The following is a 12,019-nucleotide window of genomic DNA, read 5'->3' as shown; positions in this document are numbered from 1 at the left end:
TCCAGCATTCCCTACTGTTCCACTATTCCTCCAGCATTCCCTGCTGTTCCACTATTCCTCCAGCATTCCCTACTGTTCCACTATTCCTCCAGCATTCCCTGCTGTTCCACTATTCCTCCAGCATTCCCTGCTGTTCCACTATTCCTCCAGCATTCCCTACTGTTCAGCACTATTCCTCCAGCATTCCCTGCTGTTCCACTATTCCTCCAGCATTCCCTACTGTTCCACTATTCCTCCAGCATTCCCTGCTGTTCCACTATTCCTCCAGCATTCCCTGCTGTTCCACTATTCCTCCAGCATTCCCTGCTGTTCCACTATTCCTCTCCAGCATTCCCTACTGTTCCACTATTCCTCCAGCATTCCCTGCTGTTCCACTATTCCTCCAGCATTCCCTACTGTTCCACTATTCCTCCAGCATTCCCTGCTGTTCCACTATTCCTCCAGCATTCCCTCCAGCTGTTTCATTCCTCCAGCATTCCTCCTCCAGCATTCCCTGCTGTTCCACTATTCCTCCAGCATTCCCTGCTGTTCCACTATTCCTCCAGCATTCCCTGCTGTTCCACTATTCCTCCAGCATTCCCTGCTGTTCCACTATTCCTCCAGCATTCCCTGCTGTTCCCCTATTCCTCCAGCATTCCCTGCTGTTCCACTATTCCTCCAGCATTCCCTGCTGTTCCACTATTCCTCCCAGCATTCCCTGCTGTTCCACTATTCCTCCAGCATTCCCTGCTGTTCCACTATTCCTCCAGCATTCCCTGCTGTCCTCCAGCACTGTTATTCCTCCAGCATTCCCTGCTGTTCCACTATTCCTCCAGCATTCCCTGCTGTTCCACTATTCCTCCAGCATTCCCTGCTGTTCCACTATTCCTCCAGCATTCCCTGCTGTTCCACTATTCCTCCAGCATTCCCTGCTGTTCACTATTCCTCCAGCATTCCCTGCTGTTCCACTATTCCTCCAGCATTCCCTGCTGTTCCACTATTCCTCCAGCATTCCCTGCTGTTCCCCTATTCCTCCAGCATTCCCTGCTGTTCCACTATTCCTCCAGCATTCCCTGCTGTTCCACTATTCCTCCAGCATTCCCTGCTGTTCACTATTCCTCCAGCATTCCCTGTTCCACTATTCCTCCAGCATTCCCACTATTCCTCCAGCATTCCCTGCTGTTCCACTATTCCTCCAGCATTCCCTGCTGTTCCACTATTCCTCCAGCATTCCCTGCTGCTGGAGAGATACTATCAGTGTTCTGTACTCTACCACACCCTCCCTCTTTCTCCTCCACACTCTTTCATTCTCTTCTACCTCACCTTTTGTTTTACCATGGAGGTATGAGGTTGAACAATAAGCTCATTGGTGTGTAAATGCGTGTCGGGAAGGTTTTCCAAAAACAGAAACGTTGCCAAGCATGTGTTCATATTTCTATCATATTGTTATACTACCACTCTTGTTGTTGTTGTCCTTTTCTTATTGTACTCGTTAAAACGCTGCTGATCATGATGATACTTTGTCTGAATGCACCATATTTGATTTGTGATTAATTTTTTACTCAACACGTTGCAGTGAGTGTTAAACGGTATACTCGTCTTTGCTGTGAGTGTTAAACGGTATACTCGTCTTTGCAGTGAGTGTTAAACGGTATACGGTATACTGCCGAGGGAGTACAGGTCAACGGTGCAGGCTACTGCTAGAGCAGTTAAAAACAAAGCCAAATCACATGTCATATAGTACTGTCTCCCCTAGCTCCTAGCTCCTAGCTCCTTGACCTCTAGGACTAGTCAATACAATTTATACAGGTGTGCCATGTTCCCTCCTGAGTCTAGAGGGGCTAGCTACTCCTGAGTTTATAGGGGCCAGCTACTCCTGAGTCTAAAGGGGCTGGCTACTCCTGGGTCTATAGGGGCCAGCTACTCCTGAGTCTAAAGGGGCTGGCTACTCCTGGGTCTATAGGGGCCAGCTACTCCTGAGTTTATAGGGGCTGGCTACTCCTGAGTCTACAGGGGCTAGCTACTCCTGAGTTTATAGGGGCCAGCTACTCCTGAGTCTACAGGGGCTAGCTACTCCTGAGTCTAGAGAGGCTAGCTACTCCTGAGTCTAGAGGGGCTAGCTACTCCTGAGTCTAGAGCGGCTAGCTACTCCTGAGTCTAGAGCGGCTAGCTACTCCTGAGTCTATAGGGGCCAGCTACTCCTGAGTCTCCAGGGGCTGGCTAATCCTGAATCTATAGGGGCTGGCTACTCCTGAATCTATAAGGGCTGGCTACCCCTGAATCTATGGTCTATAGGGGCCAGATACTCCTAAGTCTATAGGGGCCAGCTTCTCCTGAGTTTATAGGGGCTAGCTACTCCTGAGTTTATAGGAGCTAGCTACTCCTGAGTCTATGGTCTATAGGAGCTAGCTACTCCTGAGTCTATGGTCTATAGGAGCTAGCTACTCCTGAGTCTATGGTCTATAGGAGCTAGCTACTCCTGAGTCTATGGTCTATAGGAGCTAGCTACTCCTGAGTCTATGGTCTATAGGAGCTAGCTACTCCTGAGTCTATGGTCTATAGGAGCTAGCTACTCCTGAGTCTATGGTCTATTGGAGCTAGCTACTCCTGAGTCAATGGTCTATAGGAGCTCGACACTCATTTCCAGAGAGGGCTACTGCACAAAAAAATGGGAAAAGGTGAATGAATGCATTTAGTTTGCCAGTTAGTTCATTTACATGACCAGTTGTCGAGGTATAACGTGTGTTTTGACATTGTGTGTCAGTGTGGCATGATAATAGTGTTAAGTAAGCATTAGTACTGTACTGACTTAGTCATGGGGGGATACCTACCTAGCCTCTCTCTGACTCTGACCCCTCTGTGACCTGCTGAGGTTTAGAGGTCAAGCAGGGTGGAGAGAGAAGGAGACTGATGGGGTGAGAGGGTCTTGCCAGGGGTGGAAAAGAATATGAGGACAGTGTGTGACAGGGAAGGGTGTGTGTGTGTGTGTGTGTGTGTGTGTGTGTGTGTGTGTGTGTGTGTGTGTGTGTGTGTGTGTGTGTGTGTGTGTGTGTGTGTGTGTGTGTGTGTGTGTGTGTGTGTGTGTGTGTGTGTGTGTGTGTGTTTCTCCCCAGCCCGTTCACACAGCCCTGTTGTCTTGCCAACGGTTTGGCTCCACCCCTGGTTGCTGCTCTGCCCTTTCACCCCTCCTATGGTGCCGTTCCCATGACAACCTTCGCTTTCTGTTCCTGGATGCTGAACAGAGGGGTTGCCATGCCAACCTTCACTTCCTGGTTACTAACCAGAGGGGGCAGGGCTGAATGACTGGAGATACTGAAGTGAGGACATGCAATGAGGTGCTGAAATATCTGTGTGTAGGGCTATAAGACTACAGCCATTCACCATCTTGGTGTGTAGGGCTATAAGACTACAGCCATTCACCATCTTGGTGTGTAGGGCTATAAGACTACAGCCATTCACCATCTTGGTGTGTAGGGCTATAAGACTACAACCATTCACCATCTTGGTGTGTAGGGCTATAAGACTACAACCATTCACCATCTTGGTGTGTAGGGCTATAAGACTACAGCCATTCACCATCTTGGTGTGTAGGGCTATAAGACTACAACCATTCACCATCTTGGTGTGTAGGGCTATAAGACTACAGCCATTCACCATCTTGGTGTGTAGGGCTATAAGACTACAACCATTCACCATCTTGGTGTGTAGGGCTATAAGACTACAACCATTCACCATCTTGGTGTGTAGGGCTATAAGACTACAACCATTCACCATCTTGGTGTGTAGGGCTATAAGACTACAACCATTCACCATCTTGGTGTGTAGGGCTATAAGACTACAACCATTCACCATCTTGGTGTGTAGGGCTATAAGACTACAACCATTCACCATCTTGGTGTGTAGGGCTATAAGACTACAACCATTCACCATCTTGGTGTGTAGGGCTATAAGACTACAACCATTCACCATCTTGGTGTGTAGGGCTATAAGACTACAACCATTCACCATCTTGGTGTGTAGGGCTATAAGACTTACAGCCATTCACCATCTTGGTGTGTAGGGCTAAGGTTGAAAGCATTCAGCCATGATTATTGAGTGACTGGATCAGCTAAATGTCAGACTCGGTAATCTCAGTATAATACTCCTTCCTGTCGGTATGCAACTTCTTCTTTTATGTTGTCTGAATATAATAGAATGAAGAGTCAAACTTTTACACCGTAGTAAACAAAAACATCAATAAATCAACAAACAAGACAAACCAGGGATTGGTTTTTCAGGACCAATAGGATCATGACCACTGAACCAGATGACTCAGGGGTCTCTCGACGCAGTCATGGGCTATTTAGTGCACTAATTTTGACCAGGGTCTATAGGGGTAGTGCACTAGTTTTGACCAGGGCCTATAGGGGTAGTGCACTAGTTTTGACCAGGGTCTATAGGGGTAGTGCACTAGTTTTGACCAGGGTCTATAGGGGTAGTGCACTAGTTTTGACCAGGGTCTATAGGGGTAGTGCACTAGTTTTGACCAGGGCCTTTAGGGGTAGTGCACTAGTTTTGACCAGGGCCTATAGGGGTAGTGCACTAGTTTTGACCAGGGCCTATAGGGGTAGTGCACTAGTTTTGACCAGGGTCTATAGGGGTAGTGCACTAGTTTTGACCAGGGTCTATAGGGGTAGTGCACTAGTTTTGACCAGGGCCTATAGGGGTAGTGCACTAGTTTTGACCAGGGCCTTAGGGGTAGTGCACTAGTTTTGACCAGGGTCTATAGGGGTAGTGCACTAGTTTTGACCAGGGCCTATAGGGGTAGTGCACTAGTTTTGACCAGGGCCTTTAGGGGTAGTGCACTAGTTTTGACCAGGACCTATAGGGGTAGTGCACTAGTTTTGACCAGGACCTATAGGGCTAGTGCACTAGTTTTGACCAGGACCTATAGGGGTAGTGCACTATTTTTGACCAGGGCCTATAGGGGTAGTGCACTAGTTTTGACCAGGGCCTATAGGGGTAGTGCACTACTTTAGACCAGAGCCTATAGGGGTAGTGCACTAGTTTTGACCAGGGCCTATAGGGGTAGTGCACTAGTTTTGACCAGGACCTATAGGGGTAGTGCACTAGTTTTGACCAGGACCTATAGGGCTAGTGCACTAGTTTTGACCAGGGCCTATAGGGGTAGTGCACTACTTTAGACCAGAGCCTATAGGGGTAGTGCACTACTTTAGACCAGGACCTATAGGGGTAGTGCACTAGTTTTGACCAGGACCTATAGGGGTAGTGCACTAGTTTTGACCAGGGCCTATAGGGGTAGTGCACTACTTTAGACCAGGACCTATAGGGGTAGTGCACTACGTAGTGAATAGGGTGCCATTTGGGACGCAAACACGGCATGTCCTCACGGGTCTCCATGCTTCCTCATACTGCAATGCATTCTGGTAAGCTGTCGTCTTCTGGGATACCGCCAAATGTTTTATTCCATTTTTCTCTCACGTTTGTGAGGCTGTGTGTTTTGTGTGAGGCTGTGTGTTTTGTGTGAGTTGTGTTTTGTGTGAGTTGGCTGCCTGGTAGGCATTGATTCCATGGTGCATCCATCTTACCCTGTAAAAACAAAACTTAAACACTCTAACCTTTAGATATATCTAATATAAAGGCCTGTAAGTTAGGGATGTAATACTGTAGGCATGTACATCAACATCAGGTGATAAATATACTGTGATTCCCTCCGTATGCCATCATAGCCTGTTGCCACTCAACGCTAGATGGCATGGCTGTGTTACTCTTCATTCTATGGCGCTTATGTCATCACCTTAAACCACGGTAGTTGAATCATTATTTAACTCATGCAGCTCTTCTAATGACACATTTCAGAATAGGCTTTAGCTCAGAGGCCAAACGTAGTCTTGTGGCTCGCGAGCATGACAAGGGTTGCAATGCCAAGGGTTGTGGGTTCGATTCCCACGGGCGCCACCCAGTACATATAAAAGGTATGTACACTTGACGCTTTGGATAAAAGTGTCTGCTAAATGGCATATATTATAGTATTATAGTATATTATATTATATAGTATTATATTATATAATATTATAGTATATTATATTATATATTATTATATTATATATTATTATAGTATATTATATAGTATTATATTATGTATTATTATAGTATATTATATTATATATTATTATATTATATATTATTATAGTATATTATATAGTATTATATTAGGTATTATTATATATTATTATAGTATATTATATAGTATTATATTATGTATTATTATATATTATTATATTATATTATATTATTATTATAGTATATATTATTATAGTATATTATATTATATATTATTATAGTATATATTATTATAGTATATTATATAGTATTATATTATGTATTATTATATATTATTATATTATATATTATTATAGTATATTATATAGTATTATATTATATATTATTATATTATGTATTATTATATATTATTATATTATATTATATATTATTATATTATGTATTATTATATATTATTATATTATATATTATTATAGTATATATTATTATAGTATATTATATGATATATTATTATATGATATATTATTATATTATATTATATATTATTATATTATATATTATTATATATTATTATATTATATATTATTATAGTATATTATATTATATATTATTATATTATATTATTATTATTATATATTATTATATTATATATTATTATAGTATTATATTATATAGTATTATATATTATTATTATTATATATTATTATAGTATATTATATAGTATTATATTATGTATTATTATATATTATTATAGTATTTCATATATGATTATATTATGTATTATTATATATTATTATATTATATATTATTATATTATATTATATATTATTATATTATATTATTATATATTATATATTATTATATATATGTATTATATTATATATTATTATAGTATTTTATATATTATTGTATTATGTATTATTATATTATATATATTATAATATATTATTATAGTATATATAATTATAGTATAGTATATATTATTTACTATTATATATTATTTTATTATATACTATTATATTGTATATAATATATATTATATATTATTTTATTATATACTATTATATTGTATATAATATATATTATAGTATATTATATTATATATTATTATAGTATAGTATATATTTTATACTATTCTATATGATTATATATATGATTATATTATATAATATATACTATTATATTATTATATTATATACTATTATATTGTATATAATATATATTATATATTATTTTATTATATACTATTATATTGTATATAATATATATTATTATATTATATTATATATTATTATAGTATAGTATATATTTTATACTATTCTATATGATTATATATATGATTATATTATATAATATATATATTATATATTATATACTATTATATTGTATATAATATATATATATATTATTTTATTATATACTATTATATTGTATATAATATATATTATAGTATATTATATTATATATTATTATAGTATTATATATTTTATACTATTCTATATGATTATATATATGATTATATTATATAATATATACTATTATATTATTATATTATATATATTATATTGTATATATATATATTATTATATTATATATATATTATTATAGTATAGTATATATTTTATACTATTCTATATGATTATATATATGATTTATTATATAATATATACTATTATATTATTATATATATACTATTATATTGTATATAATATATATTATATATTATATTATATATTATTATATATAGTATATATTTTATACTATTCTATATGATTATATATACTATTCTATTATATAATATATACTATTATATTATTATATTATATATATTATATATATAATATATATTATAGTATATTATATTATATATTATTATATATGTATATATTTTATACTATTCTATATGATTATATATACTATTCTATTATATATATTATAGTATTATTATTTTTCTATTCTATATATTATATTATATTCTATTATATATTATTATTATTATTTATATTATATATTATTATATTATATATTATTATATTATATATTATTGTATTACATTGATCATGAATACACAGTACATGGTCACAAACTTTCACCCAGGTAGAGACTAGCTGAGGAAACATTTACGACTCCCCAATACGTCCACCCCAAAGTCACGACCCACATCAAGGCTCAAAGAATGAACTTAAACATTAACTCAAACACATTAAAGTTACAACAGTAACAAGAGGAGAACAGCACCGGTGGGCTAGCTGTTGTTCCTCCTCCTGTCCAGCCACGGCAGCCAGCTTCACTAACAACAACTACTACACCAGATACCGGTGGGCTAGCTGTTGTTCCTCCTCCTGTCCAGCCGCGGCAGCCAGCTTCACTAACAACAACTACTACACCAGATAACGTTGTCTTTCTGTATCTTGTGCCCAAGTACAATAACCAAGCGTATGTCCCAAATGACACCCTATTCCCTATGTAGTGCACTACAAGGGCCCAGATACTAGTACACTATACAGGCCCGGGTCAAAAGTAATGCACTGTATATAGGGAATAGGGAGCCTTTTGTCCGAGACGACTAAACACCAAACAACCTGTTTGACATCGGCCAATAACAACATACAGAGTGAAACTGGTATATAATCATAATAATAATAACAGTTGTAGTTCCTGTGACGATGAAGCTGATTCCATACCAGAACCAGAGGTTGGGTACTTTGTCTGTGAAACTCAATCTCTCCTTCTGAGGAGGACAGACAACAGGGGAAATAAAAAACAAGGTAATATGTGAACATCAGCTGTGTCTGAGACCGGGTTGTACCTGAGACCGGGTTGTACCTGAGACCGGGTTGTACCTGAGACTGGGTTGTACCTGAGACTGGGTTGTACCTGAGACTGGGTTGTACCTGAGACTGGGTTGTACCTGAGACCGGGTTGTACCTGAGACTGGGTTGTACCTGAGACTGGGTTGTACCTGAGACTGGGTTGTACCTGAGACTGGGTTGTACCTGAGACCGGGTTGTACCTGAGACCGGGTTGTACCTGAGACCGGGTTGTACCTGAGACCGGGTTGTACCTGAGCCTGGGTTGTACCTGAGACTGGGTTGGCTGGGGTTGTACCTGAGACCGGGTTGTACCTGAGACCGGGTTGTACCTGAGACTGGGTTGTACCTGAGACCGGGTTGTACCTGAGCCTGGGTTGTACCTGAGACTGGGTTGGCTGGGGTATGTGAACATCAGCTGTGTCTGAGACCGGGTTGTACCTGAGCCTGGGTTGTACCTGAGACTGGGTTGGCTGGGGTATGTGAACATCAGCTGTGTCTGAGACCGGGTTGTACCTGAGACTGGGTTGTACCTGAGACTGGGTTGTACCTGAGACTGGGTTGACTGGGGTATGTGAACATCAGCTGTATCTGAGACTGGGTTGTACCTGAGACTGGGTTGTACCTAAGCCTGGGTTGTGCCTGTGTTGGGTGGGGTGGTTTACCCTTCTTCTTTGTTTGAAGCAAACTGGAACGCTGGTTGGTTGGTTTTGAATCAGAAGAGAGATACTGTAGTGAATGTCCTCAATACCATCATGGGGTTGTTGCGGAGCATCCAAAATGGCTCCATATTCCCTACATAGTGCACTACTTTAGACCTGAGCCCAATTGGCCCTCTTCAAAAGTAGCGCACTACGTAGAGAATAGGGTGCCATTTGGACACAGCCTAGGTGTGTACAGATGTCAGCTGGACCCAACTACTATAGAGATGGATAATGTGTTCTGTAGAGATGGATAATGTGCTCTATAGAGATGGATAATGTGCTCTATAGAGATGGATAATGTGCTCTGTAGAGATGGATAATGTGCTCTGTAGAGATGGATAATGTGCTCTATAGAGATGGATAATGTACTCTGTAGAGATGGATAATGTGCTCTATAGAGATGGATAATGTGCTCTGTAGAGATGGATAATGAGTTCTATAGAGATGGATAATGTACTCTGAAGAGATGGATAATGCGCTCTGTAGAGATGGATAATGTACTCTGTAGAGATGGATAATGTGCTCTATAGAGATGGATAATGTGCTCTATAGAGATGGATAATGTGCTCTATAGAGATGGATAATGTGCTCTATAGAGATGTATAATGTGTTCTATAGAGATGGATAATGTGCTCTATAGAGATGGATAATGTGCTCTGTAGAGACGGACAATGTGCTCTGTAGAGACGGACAATGTGGTCTATGATTGTTATGTACTTTTGTCAACGCCTTCTGATTATTCTAATGTCTTGCCAGATGAATGATTTGTAGTGCCAACACGCTAACCTTTTTCCTGCCTGTAGTTAGTCTTGTGAACAAAATGTCTCCAGCAAAATGGAAAAATACCTGAACAAAGAAAGTGCAAGGAGAAAACAATAGCAGGTTTTAAGAGCGAAGGCAAATGTTTGACGAAGTGTTTCATGATAGCGTTGAATAGTTCCACGTATCTCCATCGTCTGATTGGAGGACGACGTCATTATATATCTCCATCGTCTGATTGGAGGATGACGTCATGTATATATATCTCCATCGTCTGATTGGAGGATGACGTCATGTATATCTCCATCGTCTGATTGGAGGACGACGTCATGTATATCTCCATCGTCTGATTGGAGGATGACGTCATATATATCTCCATCGTCTGATTGGAGGATGACGTCATGTATATCTCCATCGTCTGATTGGAGGATGACGTCATGTATATATATCTCCATCGTCTGATTGGAGGACGACGTCATGTATATATCTCCATCGTCTGATTGGAGGATGACGTCGTATATATATCTCCATCGTCATGTATATATATCTCCATCGTCTGATTGGAGGACGACGTCATGTATATATATCTCCATCGTCTGATTGGAGGACGACGTCATGTATATCTCCATCGTCTGATTGGAGGATGACGTCATGTATATATATCTCCATCGTCTGATTGGAGGATGACGTCATGTATATCTCCATCGTCTGATTGGAGGACGACGTCATATATATCTCCATCGTCTGATTGGAGGATGACGTCATATATATCTCCATCGTCTGATTGGAGGATGACGTCATAATAGATCCCAAAACACGGAGAAGCGGTAAACGCAGATTCTGTGAACACCTCATTCCCTGGTTCTCACGCCATTTTCCCAGCATGCCTAGAGCTCATCGTGAGGTGGCCCCCGAAAACATATAAGCATGTTATAACGCTCTCTCTCTCTCTCTTTCTGTACAATGTCCCCTCTCTCTCTCTTTCTGAAATCTCTGAATGCATTGATGTGTAGCAGGCCATTGATATATTTGGTTCCATTTGGTTTAGTTCTGTGTATTTGTATCACGGCCATCATCAGTTCTCAATTAGAGCCAAAATTTTCAGATAACAACTAAAAAAGGTGCATTTTAGTTTGTTAATAAATGAATGAACCTGGTGCTGAACGCTGATCTAGAGGTGCTACCATCACAGAGACTGCTGAGTCTCTCTGCCTCCCTCCCGCCCTACGGGTCTCTCTCTCTCTCAGAGCATGGCCTTGTCCTCCGTCAGTCCCTCCGCCATCTGAGGGACCTGCCTGTCTCCAAAAACACTCAATGCTCGGGGAGAACAAACAGGCACCTCAACCCCTCACAGTTTACAGTGAAACACATCTCTCTCTCTCTCTCTCTCTCTGTCTCTCTCTCTCTCTCTCTCTCTCTCTCTCTCTCTCTCTCTCTCATCTCTCTCTCTCTCTCTCTCTCTCTCTCTCTCTCTCTCTCTCTCTCTCTCTCTCTCTCTCTCTCTCTCTCTCTCTCTCTCTCTCTCTCTCTCTCTCTCTCTCTCTCTCTCTCTCTCTCTCTCTCTCTCTCTCTCTCTCTCTCTCTCTCTCTCTCTCTCTCTCTCTCTCTCTCTCTCTCTCTCTCTCTCTCTCTCTCTCTCTCTCTCTCTCTCTCTCTCTGTCTCTCTCTCTCTCTCTCTCTCTCTCTCACTCTCTAAACAAGGTG

This window comes from Oncorhynchus gorbuscha, linkage group LG14, assembly GCF_021184085.1.
Source record: "Oncorhynchus gorbuscha isolate QuinsamMale2020 ecotype Even-year linkage group LG14, OgorEven_v1.0, whole genome shotgun sequence".
In the NCBI taxonomy this organism is placed as follows: Eukaryota; Metazoa; Chordata; class Actinopteri; order Salmoniformes; family Salmonidae; genus Oncorhynchus; species Oncorhynchus gorbuscha.
The sequence above is the reverse complement of the archived record's forward strand: the minus strand, read 5'-3'. Positions refer to the sequence as shown.